At 45.2% G+C, this 20850-nt stretch overlaps 1 protein-coding gene across 5 annotated transcripts in view; it reads right to left on the reverse strand.

The window, feature by feature from the left end:
* Positions 1-20850, reverse strand: part of ADARB1 (adenosine deaminase RNA specific B1) — a 150309-nt gene that overhangs the window by 84617 nt on the left and 44842 nt on the right. Inside the window, exon 1 of one of the 5 annotated variants that reach the window (XM_017538534.2) lies at positions 10195-10389. The exons of 2 other annotated variants lie outside the window; for them this stretch is intronic. The gene's annotated coding sequence lies outside the window, so the exon portion shown is untranslated. Of the gene's footprint in view, positions 1-10194; positions 10416-20850 lie in introns of those variants that run through there. 2 more of the 5 variants (XM_017538535.2, XM_017538536.2) reach the window with 2 other exon arrangements.

The raw sequence follows: 20850 nt of genomic DNA on the forward strand, positions 1-20850 counted from the left end.
AAAAATACAAAAAAAAAAAAATTAGCTGGGCATGGTGGTGTGTGCCTGTAGTCTCAGCTACTCCGGAGGCTGAGGCAGGAGAATTGCTTGAACCCGGGAGGTGGACGTTGTGGTGAGCCGAGATCGTGCCACTGCACTCCAGCCTGGGTGACAAGAGTGAAACACCGTCTCAAAAAAAAAAAAAGTTAAGTCTAGATTTGAAATAAAATAGAAAATATATGTATTTTAAGAAGAATGAATTAAATGGGTTCCAAGAAACAGAATGAATAAGCTGGAAAGGGCTGGAGACAGGGTAAGAGAGGCAGTGGTCCCTCTCAACAAGACGACACAGAGAGGCAGAAGTGCTGGTGCTCAGGGACATGAGGGCACATGGCCCCACACTATCACTCACCGCGCTCGCCACACCCGACAGGCCCCTTCCCTGCCCCACACGACAGAGAAGGAAGCTGAGCAGGGGAGTCGAGGCCCTTGCTCGACCACTGGATCCAAACTCAACTCCACTCCCCACTCTGCTCTACCACTCCGTGCCAGACAAGAATGCAGGAAAAAAGAGAAAATGGAACTAAAAAATCAGGGAAATCAGGAAAAAGAAGAAATGGAACAAAAAAATCAAGTATACCAAATCCAAGTATAAAGCAAATTAAACCGTGGTATGACTTTCGGCAGTTATCATAATAACATAAGCACCATTATGAATTTGGAACTGTGATTGAAGTAAGGTTACAGAACAGAAAAAGTGTTCTCCTTTGGTAACATGGAAGACAAACTAGGCTGGGCGCGGTAACTCACACCTGTAATCCCAGCACAGTGGGAGGCTGAGGCAGGTGGATCACCTGAGCCCAGGAGTTCAAGACCAGCCTGGGCAACACCGCAAAACCTCGTCTCTACAAAAACTAGCTGGGCGTGGTGGCATGTGCCTGTGGTCTCAGCTACTAGGGAGGCTGAGGCAGGAGAACTGCTTGAACCCAGGAGGCAGAGGCTGCAGTGAGCCAAGATCCTGCCACTGTACTCCAGCCTAGGTGACAGAGCGAGAAGACAACAACAAACTGACAGAGGTCAAACTGACACCACTGAGAGATGAGGGCCAGGTGAGTGCTTCTGCTGCCTCCCACACAGGAAACTGAGACGCTGAGAGGCCACCCAGCCTCCACAGGCCACAGCATGTGGGCCACTCACAGTCTCTAGGATGACAAGCAGAGAGGCATGGCTGCAAGCTTGGTCAGCTGACCCAGAGCTCATCCTCAAGACCTTTTCCCCTGCCCCTCTACCAGGGGTACCACAAGAATGAAAGGCTCATTTTCTCAGTCTCTTTTGTGACTACAGCTGGCCACAAAACATAATTCCGGTCAAGGAGAAAGACACAGCTCTGGCCAAGTGAAAATATGCTGAGGGCTTCCGCAATGCCTCTGACAAAAGGAACAGACAAGAGCTGCACTGCCTGCTTCTTCTGTTGTTCTTGCCTTAAACACACATGTGATGTCTAGAGCTGCTGCTGCTGTGCTACACCGATACTCACCTAGAGTCCTGACACGGCCGAACTCTGAACTTGCTCTAGCAAACTCCTACCTCTGGATTACTTATAACATAGTAAGTACAGGTATACATCCAAGGTGTGTGAGATACTGAAAGTCATGCTGTGACTTTCACCTGGAATCAGTCCTAAATGATACAGGAAAAGAAGGCTGCAGAAAAGTCAGTGAGTTAAATCCTCCTCCACATGAACTAACACTACACAGATAATGTCTAAAGTTCATCAATCAGACAACAGCCAAGTGCAGGATGCAGCCCTTTCTCTTGGTTAAACCTGCTATGTTGCATCTCTGTCACTTATAGCCAATCCTAATACTAATTAATACAGAAACGCAAACATCTAAAATGCAGTTTTAAAAAATCAGTGATGCCCCTGAGGAGGGCAAGGAGTAGACACTATTGCTTCTCATCAAAAGCCCATCTAAGTTTGAGGGCATTACTTAGAAAGAAATTGAAATTAAGCATAGGTCTGGTCTTTTCCTGCCCCCAGCAGGCCCAGCCTCTCCCCACCCTATTCACACTCTCGGGCCCACCAGGCTTCTGGGGTCACCTTCTCAGCCCCTCCTGCCCGGGGTGCCCTCCTCCCACACCATATGCCTAGAAAAGACATCCAGCTTTCCAGTCTTGGTGCAACCCCTACATCCATAACTTCTCCTACCCCGCCTCCTTGGCATACCTCCTTCTGTGTTGACGTTCCTCACAGTGCCATCAAAGCCTTCCTCCCCTCCACACCCACCAGGCCATTTGCACATAGCGGGCAGAAACTGCACCTGAACCCTCAGTGTCTCAGTCAGAGGCAAGGCAGAGGCAGAGGCCGAGCTCCATCACTGAACGAAGACATCCTCACTCTGTCCTCTGAAGAGACTTGGAATGTTTTATTTTAAATTGGGTTGATGGGCCTTGACTCATCCGGGGACAGCTGGTCATTAAAGCACGAAGCTCCTGCCACACCCAGAGGGCCACCCACGTACCCTCAGACCAAGGAAGGGCGGCCAGGGGCCAGGAATGGTCAAGAGCCCCCAGGCATGGCTACGGCGTGGATTAAGAAGGGGGTCAGAAGTCATCAGTTCCAGAACTCTCCGCACATCAGGATCACAAGGGGTGGCAGGCTGGAACCTCAGCTATACTTCCCCTTACAGGAGGGAATCTGTCCACAAGAGGGAGCTGCTGTGCCACTACGAAGCCCTTCATGTAGAAAAAGCCTTTGGGAAATACTGAACAGAAGTAAATTCAGACTGTGCCCTGGACCCTGTGGACACCAGCCGGGGACAGCCTTCTCCCCGCAGGGTGCACACCAAGCAACCTGGCAGAGAGCAGCTGGGTGTCTCCTCTGGGTGCGGGAGCACCCCTGCTCTCACAGCGGCCGCTGCCTGGCAGGGCAGGTCTTCTGTTCTCCACCCTCCACCAGCTGTCACCATAGGGCTGGTCTGCCCCCACGTTTGTCCCCAGGCCTCGGTCAGTGCCTGCCCACGGGGGCGCAGTCCATGTCTGTTGTTAAAGGAATGACTCTCTCTTGAGCACTGCTACAGGTTCTGAATTGCAAACTGTGATGCCAGCTGTAGCAAACACCACGACTCCACAGCCCGCTTTACCAACAGCAGTTCCATTTATTTGCAACACTTGATGTTATTGTCCCTAAATCTGGTGTACCTGTAGTTTTTCCCTGTCATCTCGGCTTAGGCAGAGGCCCCAGGTCTGAGGAAGAAGAGTGTTAAGGGTCTACATGTTTTTAAGAGCAGGGTCTCCCGCCCATGATGCAGAGCTTGCTGGAAGACTGGAAGGCCTGCCCTGCTGTCACTCATTCCCGCATGAGAGCACCTGACAGGAGGCCAGAATCAGAGCTCAGAGACCGGTGGACTTTTCCTAAGAGAGCGAGTCCTCAAGGCAGCCAGCCACCAAGCAGGTGAGGGAGTCCATTGTCCCCACTCCTTCCCTTAGCTTTACTCCCTCCCTCCAGTCCTTCTGATCCCTCCCACTCCCATGGGCCCGGGGCCACCACAGGATGAACACAGGCACGCATGACTCACATTGTGTCCCTGCTCTGATGCTGCCTAGTCCCATGGCTGCTGGTGGCCTCTAAAATTACAAGGGTCTTTGAAAAGGGCTGTGCATGGTCAGATTTTCAGGACAGCACTCAGCTTCACCCACCCCTATCACAGAGGACTCATCTGGGAGGGTGAGGGGGGGCACAGCCTCCATCAGGCCTACCCGAAGTCCAGGACCACAGCACCCACAGAGGGCCCTCTTGACTGTGGCCACACCTTTCTGCTGACATTCTACACTCAGCATGTTTTTTTCCAATTTCTCTAATACATCTCAAAATGTGGATAGCAGGCTTGTCAGTTTTAGAAAGCCTTTCTCGTACTCTGCCTTCATCTTCTGAGGCCTCTCTTTGCTTCTCAACCTAAATTAGGTACTGTCTCTTCCAGTAGTTCTGCTTCATTAGGGGCTACTCTGTCCACCTACCACTCATGGTTCTGAGGTCACCAACTCAGGACCCCATGTCTATGTGCACTGACTGACAGGCCGGCATCACACAGTGGTCCTACTGAAAGCAGCAATCTGGTCTTTTCCTCTTAAATCACTGGGTCCTCTGAGATTACCTGGAAGACTGGAGATTTTCTCTGCCTGTTTATGGTTTTAAGTGCCCTCAGTATGCACCCACACTAAGGGGTGCTAAGAAGATGCAGACAGCTGGCAGTGGTTGTCACTCTGGTAGGCCAGTAAGCACACAGTGTGGAGGCCTCTGCTGAGGAACAGGGAGGAGGGCTCTCTCTGCCCTGTGGGTTTGGGTGGAAACAAAGCATTTTGGGATCTGGAAATCCTACCCAGCACATAGACTTCCTTGAGACCTTGCAATTGCAGAGTCAGCAGAATTGGCAACCCAGATGAGGCCCCGCCAGCAAGTGAGCCCCTTAGAGCAGGTCTGTCCCTTTCCATAAACCTTAGGCTGTGCAGGCCATATATGGTCTCTGTTGCAGATTCTTCCTGTTTTGTTTTATAACTCCTTAAAAATGTAAAAACCATTCCTAGCTTTCAGGTTGCAGAATCTGCTCACAGGCCACAGCCTGCCAGTCCCTGCCCCAGGAGATCCACCTGGGAATCTGCAGAGGCGGCTCTGCCCACGTGGCAGGGGACTTACCCTCCTGTCAGCAGTAGCCAGGGCTGTGGTACTGGGTGCCCCTGACTTCGACTGCTGTCACCCACTGACCTGGACAGCAAGGCGTCTTCATCCTCGGGATCTTCATCATGGGCCTGGCCTTAGGAGGTCCTCAATGCTCACTGGATGAATAAGCATGGCCTCATTGCCATTTCAATTTCATCTTTTGTTAAAAAAAAAAAATCTATGCAAGTCTTTTGTCCCAAATTCCACCGTACTGCCTTGTCCACAAGGATATGTAGGATTCTTCATGTACTGTGGAACCTGAACACTAAGCCAGGCCTCTGTCAGGCACACACCCCTGCTGGGCGCACACACCCATGTCAGACACATACACCCCTGCCAGGTGCACATACCCATGTCAGACACACACACCCCTGCCAGGTGCACACACCCATGTCAGACACACACACCCCTGCCAGGCGCGCACATCCACATCAGACACATACACCTGTCAGGCTCACACACCCCTGCCGGGTGCACATACCCATGTCAGACACACACACCCTGGTTGCACATACCTCTGTTGGGTACACACACCCTGGGCGCACATACCTATGTGAGACACACTCCTGTCAGGTGCACACACCACTGTTAGGCACACACCTCTTTCAGGTACACACAGGTGTGACATATTATTTTCTCAGTCAGTGTAGTGTTAGCATCCTGCTCCTGGGGTACACACCTTGTACACTCCCCTGCCCTTGCAGGTGGGAGGAGTTGTGAATATGATGGGATATAGTGTTACATAAGGTAAAGGTGAAGGGATGTCACAGATGCAATTAAGACATCTCATCAGGTGACTGAGTTCATCAAAAGGGAGATTTTCCTGAGTGGGTCCGGCCTGATCAGGTAAAGCCCTGAAAGACAGGAGAAGTCAGTAAGGAAGAGGGGAGACCCTTGCCTATACACCTTGAGAGGCAAACTGCCATGCTGTGGAGAGGACCACAGGGCAGGGGTTATGGGCAGACTCCAGGAGCCAAGCCCCATAGGCCTATGGCCACAAGGAACTGAGCTCTGCCAAGAGCTAGTGGGCTTGTTAGAGGACCCTCAGTCAGATGCGCCGGCAGCCCCTGCACGACAGAAAATGAATGCACAGGCACCTTCACTACTGACACTACAAGGAACAGAACCGGGCTCAGGCTGCTGAACAGAACCTGATACCCCTTCAACAACTGTCCGACTCCACCAGGGGAATGAGCTGGGCTCCCAGGGGCTTTGAGCCAAGAAGCACATGACTATGACAACTGACTGATGAGCCACATGCCAGCAGACAGGAAGTAAGACTTGAGGAGCTGGCAGGGAAATGCAGATTGTGACTTTGGAATATTGCTGGTATTCTCTTTAATGTTGTATTTACTAATGTGTGCACAAGGAAGCCCCTTCTCTTTCTCTTCATCTATCTCTAGCCATAAATTCAGTAGACTGCTTTCAAAGCTGCAATGTAACACTGCTCCTGAACTTTCAGAATTGAGGAACACTCACACCAAGACGCTTTACTCTTCCTGACAATGTAGTTTATTGCATAGGTTCAGTAAGAATGTGTCCTCCTTTTACTTGGATATAACTGGGGAAAAAAAATGTGCCACCAACCCCACATCTGAATTGTCACATCTCCTAAGCCATCCACAGGAAGGATCCTTGCCCAGTGGAGCCAATGTCCACCCAGCCCTCACAAGGGAGCAGGCCTGTCCCCTATTCTGTACCTTACAGGGGCACAGAAAATTGCAAGGGCCTCAAATTAAAGAAGTTCATAAACATTCTTAAAGACTCTGGGCAAAACCTGGTGTGGAAACATTTATTTGGTTTGGCTTCATAGTTCCAGAGTAGAAGAACAAATAAAAGCAATCTTAAAACTCTCTGGAATGACAGAGGCTACTGGAAAAGCCATATTCATTCCCCACAAAGCTTTGGACAGAAATGAATCCTCTGACCTGGCCAGCTGCTCTCCCTCCGCTGACCTTACAGTGGGACGCCATGCGCCTGAGCACCCTTAAGCTGATGCAAATCAGTCAGGCCAAACACCACACAGATAGCTTCCTGGTGCAGGGGCTTGTGCCAGAAAAGCACGTTCTGAGAGACTTCTTGTTCTTAGCCAAATTTTTACTTTATGTCAGTAATATTCTGGAATATTTAGGTACTAAAGCATCACCTTTGCTCAATTGGTTATTTTAGTCAATAAATTACTTTGAAGGAAGAAAAATGTCTACTTTTTGTCACAATATCTGAGGATGCAGAATTAGTGCCCTTAAATAATGTGCTTCATTCGAAGGCCCTCAGTGGATTGACAATCCACCCAGACTGCCCATCTCCAGGACCTCCGCGCAGAGAAGAGCCCTACAGAGGCTCATGGAGCTCCTCACCAGGACACCACCAGGCACCAGGACAGAGGTCAGTGATGGCTCCCTCCTTCTGGCCCCAAGAGCTCTCCTGAAAAGCGCCTAAAGACGCGGCTGCTTCTTGGCACTGGGCTCCATGCCACTCCTCACTTCTCCTTTCAGTCAAGGCTTCAAGAGAACTCTAGTTCTTGAACAGTCGATCAGGCAGCCACACTGTGCACAGAGCAGGAGGTGGCAGCGATGCCTGGTGGTAGCCACAGGAAGCAACATGAGAAGTGGCTTAGGCATCACAGTGATATGGACACTCCTAAGCCCCCTGGAGGGAGCAGCACCATCCCAGAAACAAAAAACTGTCCTGCCCAAAAGGACTTCAATGCAGGTGGAAAGGCTGTTCATAATTGTCTAAGCCCAGACCCAGCTGAGTTTTGGATTCACATAATGCATTTTTCTACACTTTTAGTATACACTCAATGTTCCAAAAATACAGAGACTATCTAGAGATAGGGAAGACTGAATGCTGCTTCCTTCAGGGCTGACCATTTTAGAAAGTAATACCACCCAGTTCCACTGCGTATGGTTGTCAGGCCACGAGCTCGGTACCCCATATCTGCCTGCACTGACAACCCCATACCACTCAGTGGTTTGAGTGAGAGCAGGAGTGCCTGTGTTCACACAGTGGCATAGAAAAACATTTTATTATGTATTTTCAATTTCTCTTTAGATAACACTTGGGCACGATACTGCTATAATTACATAAGGTAATACCTTCTATGAGCTTCATTTTAAAATAAAAAGATCAGCTAATAAATATTTGTTAAGAAAACAAGATGTGGTGTGTGGTGGCAATGAGAAAGACTGAGAAAGCCTTCCAAGTTTAAATAAGAGTCAAGGTTTCCTGAAGCCCTTCTCAGCAATTCCCTTTGAGCAGCGGAATTACTATAGGAATTCTATCTATGTATCCCTCCGAGATGTTCCAGCCTCAGAAGATAATCTCATGTATAAAAGACACAAGAAGTAACTTCAGTCTTTTCAAGGAAAAAGAAAGGCAAAAACAGTGAGACTGTCTGAAACTAAAAATAATGCCCACACCTACAGTGAACCTGTGGCTACACTGCACAGACAACAGTAACGCAGGAGCCAAGAGGGAGGCTCAGAGAGAATCCGATGGTGCAGTGAGACCGTTGACGACTGTGCTTCCAAAGATTTTTCAGCCAAAATCTTTCATGTTTATTTATTTTTATTTAAATCACCATGAAGAGGGAAAAGAATAACACACCAAACTGTTTGCTGTCGAAATTAGCTCTTATTTTATGAAAGAAAGGAAAGACATGATTTCTATCCTGCAGCTAACATTTAGTAACACAGAATCAGGAGGAGGAGATGTGACTCATCATGTCGTAATATTTTATAATTTCCAGCTCTTTAGTTTTGCTTTCTCAGCACATGCTTTAGATATCTCCTTCTGGCCTGATTATATTTCTATGCTTTTAAGAACAATTTATTGGTACAAAGAATTATAAATAATTCATTTTTCTAGTATACAGTTACATTATATAAAAATACTTGCTATTTCACATATATAGCATAATTAATGCAATGCTTTCCTCTATGGCATGTTAAAAATAGGTAGTCATAAATTAACACTTAACTTGGCAATATTAAATCACAATGTCTCTTTCAGACTCATTCCAACTCTGGGATTCTCATTCTTTCAATAACCTCTGGTTACAGAGAAGCTGATTTCCTATCACTAATTAAGTTAAAAGAAGCGTTATGGCTGAAAATAAAATTCTGTCCCACTGGCACAAGCCAAGATAAAGGTGACCTGATTTTGACCTGCCCATACTTGGACTGCCTGTGTACCCTCCCCTCCCCCTGCCAAAAAAAGCATCGGTTGAAGCTAAACCACCTTTAAAGGTCTTACTGGGGAACCAGTTATCTGAAATTCCTGACATTTACAGACAGAAATGGCAAGTCGGGCCTTTGCTGGCACAAACTCAAAACCCACTAGTCAGATATGGGCATGTCTCTACTCCCCAAAGACGGTGTCCCCCGTAGGCTCCCAGCCACTCCCATCCATCCAAACTCACGCCCTGGTGATTGCCCCCTCCTCACGGCTCTGCATGCCATCCAGAACTCCCAGGTAGGAGCATGGCCATCCCCTCCCTCCATGTCCAGTGAGTGGCTCACAGGAGAGCTGCCAAGCGAGCTCCTAGTGCCTGCCATGCCCAGAGGGCATCTGAGACCCAGTGGGTGCTCGTCAATATCCACAGAGCAAATGAATACAGGAGCACATCTGTGTTCTTCAATCCTGCAGTGGCCCTCTGACACTTTCTCCTTCCCCTAACCTCATCTAAACCCATGAAAAAGCTTCCTTGGAAATGTACAACTGGATTTTCTTGAGTTAGTCACTCAGCTGGTTATAAGTAAATTAACCTGACACCATACTAACATTACTGGGATCTTAGTATTTGACTCAGCTTCTCTCAAAAGCAGACACTGAATCATGGGATAGTCACTAAAAATAAGTACTATAGAAATTTTCTTTTTTTTTGAGATGGAGTCTCACTCTGTCACCCAGGCTGGAGTACAATGGCGCAACCTATCTCACTGCAGCCTCCGCTCCCTGGGTTCCAGAGATTCTCCTGCCTCAGTCTCCCGAGGCTGGGACTACAGGCGTGTACAACCATGCCTGGCTAATTTTTGTATTTTTGGCAGAGATGGGGTTTTGTCATCTTAGCCAGGCTGGTCTCGAGCTCTTGGCCTCAAGTGATCCACATGCCTTGCCTCCCAAAGTGCCAGGATTACAGGGAAATTTTCTTTTAATTACTTCGAAGAAAATAATAATTGATGGTAAACGGCTTTCACCAAGTCTACTGCCTGGCATGAAGCACTGACTCAAGAAATGGTGTGATCCCAAAGAGGGTGGCAGGTGCCATATATGCCACTGGAGGGCAGCAGGTACCACCCCAGAAAGAGAAGAAGGGTCTCATGAGTAATCTAAGGCTGCAGTAAGATTAGAAATACAACAGTAACAGATAATCTGTGCTGTTCAATAAAGCACCTTTCAAAGGCAAGCCAAAAGACTGAATTAAGCAGTTTGCATCAAGAAAAAGGCATTTTTACCAGTTAGATTTTATCAGATCTTTGCAAGTTTTTACTTACCTTGAAATTTGTCTAGCTTTATGTCTGCTCCGATCCCAAGGCAGCTTCCTTCGGTGTGAGTGGAATGAGAGAATATCTTAGCAGCACTGAAGTAACCAGGACTCTGCAGGTGGCCAGCGTCAGTCTCCCTCAGTCGCTCCTTAAGCTCTCCATGCCAGCTTGAAAGGCTCCACTCTGTGTAACAGAGATTCAAGGACTTCACACTTGTTTCATTCAGTATCAAAAGCTTTTTCCCCATTTCAGAAGTAAACTCGATAACAATAAATAGTCTTCATTAAAAGTCTTCCTAAATACAAGTTTATTTTGAATGTATTCTTCCGAATCTGTAAAGGGGATCTGCACACTGGATGTCGTCTTCTTCCATCTGCCCGTAGCAGGGAGAGGCACTGTGACAGACGCAGCCAGATCACTGCCGCCCAACATACTGGCATCAGCCGTGCCAGGCCTCACGCTGAGGAGTGAAGTCTCAGGCAGAAGTACTCATGTAAAAAGTACTCAGATTTACTCATCTTTTTTACAATACGCACATGCCCCCTACGCATGCACACATGTGAATGTGAGTCCAGATACAGAGATGCACCATCCCTGCACTTGCTCTGCAGAGGTTTGGAAGCTACAGGCCACCTCTGCTTCTGGAGCAGAGGCTGTGAAGCAGTATCTCCATCTCGTTTCTGCTCTATGTGAAAACATTTTCTACCAGCAAGCCATTAGAGAAAATGTTTCTACATTCTAATATACGTATGAAACCTCAATATGGAGTATTAACATTTTCTTCTTGAAATGCAAATTGACATCAAAAAGAAGAAGTCTGCAATGGGTTTCTCCACTGCAGAGTTCCAAAGAAAAGTCTCTTGGAGCTGTTTCCAGAGACGAGTGGGTTTTGGAGTGGGAACCTGGAGGAAGGAGGTGAAGTGTGGAGGATGAGGTGCCTGTGAATGTGGCTCGGCTCCTGCTGTGCAGACTTGGCCAGGCCATCAGAGTGCGTTCCTGCTGCCCCAGTCACTGCTGCAGTCCTCAAAGGAGATTGGAGGCTACCTTCCAAACCTTCCACCTGTGACCAGCTGATACTCATCTAGAACATACAACAGCTCATCTGCTAGGACAGGCCTAAGACACACAGAGAGACAGGCTCACCTGTGTCCTACACTGGCACTACCAAGACAAATGGGCTGTCACTGAAAATGCTCTATCAGCCTGGAATTACAGGTCACAGAGTCATCTTGTCCAGCGCAAAGGATGTGAACCACATATCCAGAACTGTCCCTACTATCAATAATCCTCTCATCACCACACCAGATTTAAGCTCCCAAATCACCCTCCGCAGTGGTCCTAATCACCATGCCTGGGTGGAGAGCATCAAGTGTGAGAGTGCTGGCCTCTGACCTTCAGCACTGCCTCCTATCAATCAGAATCCAGCTCTGCCACAGCCTCTCCCCAGTAGGCAGAGAGTGAGGCCCCCGAGTGAGCATGAGTTGGGCAGGCTTCTCTGCAGATGGCATCAAGCCCCTCCCTCAATCCAAAGAGCCACAGAGAAATAAAATCCATTCTAGAAGCCTTACACACCAAAAAGACCACTGCCTAAACACAGAAAGAAAAAGACAGCAGAAAGGACATGAAACCAGGATTTACAGAACTGGGTTCTAGTGCCCACATCACATCCCACCAATTCTGCAAGCCTGGTCAAGAAATCTGACTTCCCTGGGCTGTCTGCAGGATGGGAAACTGGATGGGAAGCCCAGCCTCTCTGGGGAGGGAGCAGGTGATATGTGGGATGGATTTTGGAAGTTGCAAAGTCTAACCATCAAGTATTAGAATGGTTGCCTCTAATCTGAGTATATTCATACCAACTGAGGTAAAACTGCCATACTTGCCGGGGGATTGCAAGAGGTTTCAGTAAAAGCATCACTTCCAGGAAAGAGGGGTCCAGGCCACCACCCTAGACTGCAGCCTCACAGCCGAGTGACTGGAACAGTGACTCAGCCCCTTCCAGGCCTGCTCCTATGAAGACAGGATGAGGACGCAAGGAACACCCGCTGCAGATGATGCTGTGAGGATTAAATGGAGGAACAGATGTAGAGTGCTTGGCCCCATGACTAAGATCACAGCAGGATTGCAATAAAAGATGGTCAAAGACACAGGAGTCTTTTTGTCATGGAGGGAGTGGTGAGGAGCAGGTGACAGACAGCAGACAGTGTCCGAAAAAACAAAACAGTAGAGAGATGGAAGATCTGCACTACAATTAACAAGCTGCACGGCAGCCACACGTAAGACACTCCTAACAGTGCATCATACATCAGCTCCTCAAGGACACATGTGCCACTTCTAAAAATAGAACATACCCCAGCCATAAAGAAAATCTCAACATATTTCAAGTGGCTGAAATCAGACAGAGATCATCTTCTGACCATAACACAATAAGCCTAGAAATTAATAGCCCAAGTGTAACTAGAAAGTCCCCATACATTTGAGAGTTAAGCAATACACTTCCAAATAATGCATAGACAAAATAATCACAGCAGAAAACAGAAAATATTTAGAATTTAAAACTAGAAAAGATTATGTATGGAACTGTGTGGCACACAGATAAAGCAGTACATCAGAGGGAAATGTATAGCTCAGTGCTCAAACTAGAATAGGAGTAAAAAAATTAGGCTGGGCGTGGTGGCTTCTGCCTGTAATCTCACCACTTTGGGAGGCCGAGGCGGGCAGAGCACGAGGTCAAGAAATAGACACCATCCTAGTCAACAAGGTGAAACCCTGTCTCTACTAAAAATACAAAAATTAGCTGGGTGTGGTGGCACGCACCTGTAGTCCCAGTGACTCAGGAGGCTGAGGCAGGAAAATCTCTTAAACATGGGGGGAGGAGGTTGCAGTGAGTTGAGATCAGGCCTCTGCACTCCAGCCTGGTGACAGACCAAGATTCTGTCTCAAAAAAAAAAAACAAAAAAAATTAGTGAGTGCCTACCTCAAGTCAGGAAGAGAAAAACAAAGTAAGCTCAAAGAAAACAGAAAAAGGCAGGAGGATCATTTGAGCCCAGGAGCCAGAGCCTGCAGTGAACTGAAATTACATCATCACACTCTAGCCTGGGAGAGAGAGTGAGACCCTGTCTTAAGAAAAAAAAAAAAAAGGAAGGAAGAAATGGAGGGAGGGAGGGATGGATTATAGTCAGTAAACAAAAATCATCCTACAAAGAATACTCCATGCCTACCTAGATGGCTTCTCTAGAAAGTTACATCCAACATTCAACAAGACACTTTTGTGAAGATTAGAAATTAAGAGGTAAGCCAGTCTTACAAATACAGATGTAAAAATCCTATACAAAATGTGATTGCACTCAATCCAATAATACTTTTTAAAGTGATCAATCAAGCACGATCAAGTTGAATTGATGATGGGAATGCAAACATGACTTAGTGTATGAAAATCAATTTATGTAATTCATCTCATTAATAAATCAAGAGAAACACAAAAGAATATACTGATGACTCCCCTTGGATAAAGTTCCACCACAGGCAAAACTGAACTATATTGATTGGGGATGTATTCTTACATGGTAAAATTAAAAAGAAAAGAAAAGGGCAGTATTATTTCAAAATATAGGCTATCATCAGGCACAGTGGCTCACACCTATAATCCCAGCACTCTGGGAAGCCAAGGCAGGAGGATCACTTGAGGCCAGGAGTTCAAGATCAGCCTAGGCCAACACATGGAGACCCCATCACTACAAAAAAATAATAACGCAGCGAGGCATGGGGGTGTGCGCCTGTGGTCTCAGCTACTCAGCAGGCTAAGGCAGGACAACTGCTTGAGCACAGGAGTTCAAGGCTGTAGTGAGCCATAATCCTGCCACTGCATTCCAGCCTGGGTGACAGAGTGAGACCCTGTCTCAAAAACCCAAGGGCCAGCATGCTGGCTCACACCTGTAAGCCCAGCACTTTGGGAGACAGAGGCAGGAGGATTGCTTAAGCCCAGAAGTTCAAGACCAACCTGGGCAACACAGGGAGAACACCATCTCTACAAAAAGTAAAAAAATTAGCCAGGAGTGGTGGCTCATGTCTGTAGTCCCAGCTACCATGGAGGCTGAGGTGGGAGGATCAGCTAAGCCTGATAAGTTGAGGCTGCAGAGAGCTATGATCATGCCACTACACTCCAGCCTGGGCCACAGAGCAAAACACTGTCTCAAATAATAATAATTAATTAATTAACTAAAAAAATATGTATACGCACACATAGTATATATTAGATGTGTGTATGGATGTGGGGAGCTGTCATCCGGAAAGAGCATGAAGGAAACTGTGAGGTACACAATATCTATTTAACCTGGGTGAGAGTTACATGGACATGCAATTAAAATTATTCTCTTAGATATGTACTCATCTTTATGAAAGGTATCTCATAATAAAAATGTATTAGAAAACAAATAATTAGATAATGGAACAAAAAAAATGCCAGCAATGACAACTAGCTTCACAGAGTACTAACAATAACAATGGGACCAAGTAGCTGCTGTATGATCAACCATATGAAACAACTAACCAACAACTGCAACCCGCTAACTATCTGCCACAGTCAGAAAAGAACTAATGAACTGCAGGTGCAGAAAAGTTACCAGATTATGCGCAAAGGCAACTAGAAATTTTATATTCCTCACCAAAAAGAGAGAGACTGAGGAGACTATGTTCAAGGAGATCGTGCTTGGAGGTGCTAAGAAGCCAGCTCACAAGCTAGGGCCAAGAGCTTCAACCTGCACCGTGTTCTCCATTTGCCTGGAGCAATCCTGTGAAACTGGTGGGGAGTGAGCCACCAGAAAAAGTGGATGGGGAAAGGGAAGTACTGTGGGATAAGCAGCTCTGCACATCTCTGGTCTCCATCCACTGACAAGCCAGGGGCCGGCAGCTCAGCTTCAACCCCAGCACTACCATCTTCCCAGAGCTTTCTCTGGGTGACTGCTCCCAGTTTCAGGAAATCCTCTTCTGAAAATAGCATGACCCCAAATTCGTCAAGTTGAGGGGGTTTCCACATGGGTTTATAACCCACTATCTACTAACAAAGGGAAATTCCAATACTACAGCAATGCTATGAAAAGAGGGACCATTGAGGATTTTACATGCCTCCTACCAACAGCAAGTACAATGCAAGTTGTATGAAAACACATTTATCATTCACAGCACTTGACGGGTTTTCTGTGCCTGTAATCACCATATTGATTAAATGAAGCAACTGTGCTTCCTTTTAAAGTGGTATTTATCATTATAATTTAATTAGGCTGTGGAAATTGGGGCTCTGCTCCACTAAAAACTAAACTCTCATTTTCTACCTTGCAGGGTTATAAAGTCAATACTATTACACAGGTGTGCAGTTAAATAAATATGGTCAAATGATCAGGTTTCACTGTTTTGAGACGGTCATTATTTCAGGAAATAATGATACGCTCATAGCAAGTAAAGAACAGGTCAAGAGAAAATAATCAACTGGAGGGAGCTACATAGGAGGCTTCTTTCTAATTTTTCATAGTAACTGCCATTTGAAGGGCTTTATGAGTCCTAAGAATTAGTAGCAACAATGGGGGACAGAAAGCCGATCACCCCAAGAGGAGGAGATGCAGCTCGGAAAACAGCCTTAAGCATGCTGGAAAAGTCAAACACACAATATATGAACCACAAACAACAACCAAGGAAATACAAACAGGTGGGAAACAGGAAAACTAAGAATGAACAATCAGACTTGAGGGGGTGGGGAAGCAGACAGACCCTACAGAAATAATAGATACAATGACGAATATTAAAAGCTCAGTGGACAGGTTTTAGTAGCATATTAGACACAGCTAAAGAGAAAATGGCCAAACTGGGCAGTAGAACTAAAGCAATAACCCAGAAAGCAATGCAGAGATACACAAGACACAGAAAATACCAAAAGGTAATCTGTATCTCACAGAAACAGATTTGCCCAACTAACCTGCAGCAGAGTAAATACAAATAAACATGAACCCAGACACACACAGCACAGAGAAATGAAGCGGGAGTACAGGGGGACAGTCAGGCTGAGAGCAGATGACCAGAGCCCAGGGGAGAGAGGAGCTAGAGGAGCAGGATGAAATCTTCGGTGTGCAGACAGGAAAACAAACTCTACTCCTAACAACAATCCTTCCACAATAAGAATAAAGATGTTTTCACACAAATCATTCTCCTGAGATAGTTAATCCTAAGGGACACATTCCAGAAGAACTGTGCTCTTGCAGACAAAGAATATGTAGCAAAAGAGAGTGGATATAAAAGGAAGCAGCATGTGAAGGCACTGGCGGAATAACGTAAAAGCCCAAATCTTACACACACTGTGCCAGCGAACAAAAAACAGAGAACATTCCCAACTTGTTTTATGAGATCAGTATAACCTTGGTAGTAAAATCTGTCAAGGATGTTCCAGAAATTAACTATTGGTGGCTTTTATAAATATAGACACAAAAATCATAACGAAATTAGCAAATTTAAATCCAGGGACATATAAAAGACAGTAGGTCACACCAGAGTCGAATACACACATACCAAGAATGCACAGCTGGCTTCAGATGTGACAATAAATCAATGCACTGAACTAACAGTGACATTTCTATTCAAGAGTTCTTTAACTTCAATCTCTCAATCATTCAAATTGGTATTTTTGTAAATTTCTGTTAGTAGAATAAACTTCACACTGTTCTCAAAATCCATACTGCCTGTGAAAGATAACAAAATGGAGGATAAAGAAATAAAGAAGCTGATAAAATGAAAACAAACATTGTTGCCAATAATGAAAATAAAGGCTCAGCACACACAGCTTCTCCACATTCCTTCCCTTACTTGGGGAGGGCAATAAGCTTGGAAGTTGCCCCAGAGCAATGTGGTGGCACGGGTGGTGTCCTCAGAGGGTCCTAGTGTGCCCGTGATAAAGCCATCATGAACAGAACCAAAAGCAAACGGGAAATGCCTGGCCTTCACAGGCTTTCTCAGTGTGTTTTACACACATGTGAGGATCCTGAGTCAGCACCAGGAGGAGACAGAGGAAGGGCGGCTTCATACTCCTCTCTTGAGCAGGCTTTCTTAGTCAAGGGTTCACAAATGGGCTTCAGGAAGCCCATGAAAAGTGTGAAATCACATACAAAATGGTGTGTTCATATGCACAGAAGCATTTTTACAGTGAAAATGTAAATGGATTTAATCAGATATTCATAAGAACCCAATACCCCACGAGACTGCCAACATTTGACATGCAAACTGATCTGTGACTAGAGGCCAAAGTCAGCCCGCACCACGGACTATGAGATGACCCAAAGCCCAATTCTTTCTTTGGCACTTAACAAAGTTTCGTAGTCTTTCTTTTCTCAGTACAACTAGGGCTAGTCCATGGCAACCTACGAAGTGAATCATTAAGGGACACTAAAATCATAATTTATAACCTAAACATGGGTATTACTAGACTTTAGGGAGGTCCTAATTCAGTACCAAGAAGTGAGGCTCCTGTGCAAAGCTCGGTAACATGCCCGCATCCGGGGGCCACAAAGTCCATCCTCAGAAACAGCATTTTGTTCAGTATCAATGACAGCTTTATTTATAATGGATTTTAATTGCCAACATTCTTGCTTTTATAATTTCAATGTTAGTTTTCTCATTTTCACACTAGTTTAATGTGGGTTGTTTGGGTATACAATGATGAAAATTTATAATTTTAGGAGCCATAATTTTTCAATAACTTGTATCATAAGTCACCTCCATCTTTATTTCAAAACAGATATATAGAACTTCCCCTAAATTGTGATGCAGTAGTAACATTTATTGGCGATGTGCTGATGAAGAATATATGAAATTTAACTAACTTGCAACACACCATCAAGGCAAGGGTAACAAAGTTACCCAGCTATTTTTAAGTTTATGGCCACACTCTTACATAATAAAGTACAACATGTCCCATAAGGACTTACATATCAAATGTACTTGAACTGGCTCATTTAACTTCATCCCAATTCTTTGATAATGTTGAGTGATATTTCTACTGGAGAGCAAGAACAGCCACTGATAAAGGTGACCAAGGCACTAATTTTGCCACTGACAGTGATCTATAACGGCTTTTAGGCTAGGCACAGTGGCGTGCTCAGCACTTTAGGAGACCAAGGTGGAAGGATGGCTTAAGCCTAGGAGTTCAAGGCCAGTCTACGCAACGTGGCAAGACTCCATCTATACAAAAAATTTAAAAATCAGTCAGTCAAATGTGGCACGTGACAGGGGTCCAAGCTACTCAGGAGACTGAGACAGGAGTATTGCTTGAGCCCTGGAGGTGGAGGCTGCAGTGAGCCATGGTCACACTAGTGCACTCCAGCCTGGGCAACAGGGTGAGACCCTGCCTGTAAATTAATTAATTAATGAATTAAAAGGGCTTTTAATTCAAAATGGTGATAAAGTACACAGTATCTTCTCTCCATCCTTCTCAGGACTCTGTTAAAATGTCAGAAGAGATACTTTTTGGTGGTGAATGAACCATAATAGTGCATGGTGCTAAAAATTTACAAAGGGATTTAGCAGTAGGCAAGAAAGCCTGCCTGGGACTTTAGGGCATAAGGTAGATGAAAGCAGGTTGACATGGAAAAGCAGAGAAAACTGCAGAGCAAGATAACAGAGGTAAGGGGTCTTCCTAACATCCCAAGAAGTAGGAGCCATGGGTAGCTCTTTTATTCCTGGGCTAAAACTTGAGAATCCCTCTCCAAAGAAAGCCTGAGGTTTTCAAAGGGGTGATCCCAATATGGACATGCAGGCTGAAAGGGAAGCAGATCAGGGTGTAGGGTAATGAAAAATCACACCGTCAGGACTTGAAGCCCAGGGAGGGAGAGAAGGAGAGTGTAGAAGACATTTACCCACAATAGAACACGGATCAAACAGATATACAACTTCTCACTAGACTCTGGAAAATAAGAGGGTATTTTCTGATTTCAAAAGGAAAATTACATGATCCTAGAAGTCTAAACCCCACCAAATTATCAAGAAGTATGAGAACAAAATAACTGCACGTTGGAACATTATGTGCAAAAACCCAAGAAGTCTGTCAGCCATGCATTCTATAAGGAAGTGGATTAAGGAGGTGCTCCAGCAAAACAAAAATAGAATCCAAGAAACAAACACCATGGGATAGGAGAAACCATGGCAACTGAGGCAGCCAGAAATAGCGGACACCTAAAGAGAAACTTGGAGTTCCATCTCAATATTCTTTCATTGGCAAAGGTTTGGTGAGGGAGGATTCCACTTCATACCACTAGGTTCTATGGCAAAATATATTATCATAATACTATAAATGTTGCTTTCCTTATATTAAAATGTTTAGACTACCCTTGCAGAAAAAGCACAGGAAGCCTAATGACAGATGGGGAACACTACAAATGTTTTAAGCCTTGTCAATATAAATCTCACCAAAAGTTAAGAGTGTGAAGGCACTGCCTGTTGACCCCCAACATGAACTCACAAATAGAAAAGTTAAAGCTATAATGGTGACTACAAGAAGAACTTAATACAAGAGAAGAAACCACAAGCTATACATTGTCTACCTGTACAGCTTGTGGGGAGAGGAAAGAAAGCAGGAAGAGGAAATCTCTCAATTTATACCCATTCATGAATTAGAATGTGTTTTTTTACCATGTGCTGGTTATTACTTCCATTTTTTAAAATAGTTATTTAATGATCTCCTTATCAACAGGAGATCCTTATCAATAGGAGATTATTAAATAACTGCAGTACATCTATAGGACAGAACAATATGTTCTTGTAACAAGTGAAGTAGCATGAGAATTGTATTAGTTTATATAAAGTCAGAATTTTTAAAAAGATTTACTTTTACTGTGAAAGAAAAAGATAAAGTGTCACAGTCATATGAAGAGAAAGGCACTATCTGTACTGACATTCAGAGTGTGATGGGATGGCTGCATTACCGAATGATGTGCACAGAAAACCCCTGTGTATCTCAGAAATCCCATATACATAACAGAAACTCCTCATCTATGATATACTGGAAACCAGTGCTGACACAAACTAGTGGGTATATATCCCTCTATATTTTTCCTATGTACACATACAACGTTTTATATTCCTAAAAAGCTGGCACAAAAAGCAAACCAACTTCACAAGGACAAGCCAGAGAGTCCTTGGGGGATGTCCTCCAAGGAAACTCAAAAGGGCAGCAGCTAAGCCTCCTTGGAGAAGGTGTCTGGGAAGAGCATCCAACAGAACTGCTCCCTTCATCGTTGGCAAGAGCAATCCACGAAATGCAAGGCTGTCTACTTCACATGGCTTCCTGAGGATATGGGTAGAAAACATTTCCAGTAAAAGCTTTACTAAAATGTTATACACTGAAAATTAAAATACAGACCATTCCTCTATGTGCCAGTGTCATCTGCTGATTTGTACGACATCTTATTTCAATGATCTGAGAGGCCTACAGAAATAGGTAGAGTAACCAGTCTATCAACCATGCTTCGAAAAGAAAAAAATACATATATACATGAAAAAAGACACAGATAAGGTTTGGCTGTGTCCCCATCCAAATCTCATCTTCAGCTGTAGTTCCCATAATCCCCATGTGTTGTGGGAGGGATCTGGAGGGAGGTAACTTAATCATGGGGACAGTTATCCTCATGCTGT

Source organism: Cebus imitator, unplaced genomic scaffold, assembly GCF_001604975.1.
Source record: "Cebus imitator isolate Cc_AM_T3 unplaced genomic scaffold, Cebus_imitator-1.0 Scaffold112, whole genome shotgun sequence".
NCBI lineage: Eukaryota > Metazoa > Chordata > Mammalia > Primates > Cebidae > Cebus > Cebus imitator.